Genomic DNA, 763 nt, shown 5'->3' with positions numbered 1-763 from the left:
CGTAACCAAATCCCGATAACCAAGCGCAGCTCGTCCTATGCAAGGTAACTAGAATACTATCAGGTAGGCCGATAACGCAGTTCCCGCTGCAGTCGCCAGGAGCCCCAAGAGATTACCTCGACACACGTCACTTGCAGTGACTAAATATCACTGCCTGCTCGATCTGCATCCTATGGCTGCATATACTGCCTGCTCATTACAACATTTATTTTATTTTTTTATTTTTATTTTTTGCTAGGGGCTTCACGTGCTCCGACACAGATAGGTCTTATGGCGACGATGGGAGAGGAAAGGCCTAGGAGTTGGAAGGAAGCGGCCGTGGCCTTAATTAAGGTATAGCCCAAGCATTTGCCTGGTGTGAAAATGGGAAACCACGGAAAACCATCTTCAGGGCTGCCGATTGTGGGATTCGAACCTACTATCTCCCGGATGCAAGCTCACAGCCGCGCGCCTCAACGCGCACGCCCAACTCGCCCGGTTTACAACATTTTAACATGGCACTAAATGAAACACTCCGTTTACAAATACCCACAGCAGGTAACAGCACCAACCGGCTCCAGACCTGTCGGAATGAAATAGCGGGGAATAGGATACTTGTTTTCAGTGAAAATGGTGTACTGCTGCGTGCCTTTCTGCAAATCAAAGGAAGGGAGACCAGAATGCCATGATATTTCTTTCCATGAAATACCTTCAAGTACACAATTGCGTCGAAAGTGGCTAAGTATTATATCCAGGGAAGGAAACAGCAAGGGAAGTAAATGGC

The sequence above is a fragment of the Anabrus simplex genome, chromosome 1 (assembly GCF_040414725.1).
Source record: "Anabrus simplex isolate iqAnaSimp1 chromosome 1, ASM4041472v1, whole genome shotgun sequence".
Lineage (NCBI taxonomy): Eukaryota > Metazoa > Arthropoda > Insecta > Orthoptera > Tettigoniidae > Anabrus > Anabrus simplex.
The sequence above is the reverse complement of the archived record's forward strand: the minus strand, read 5'-3'. Positions refer to the sequence as shown.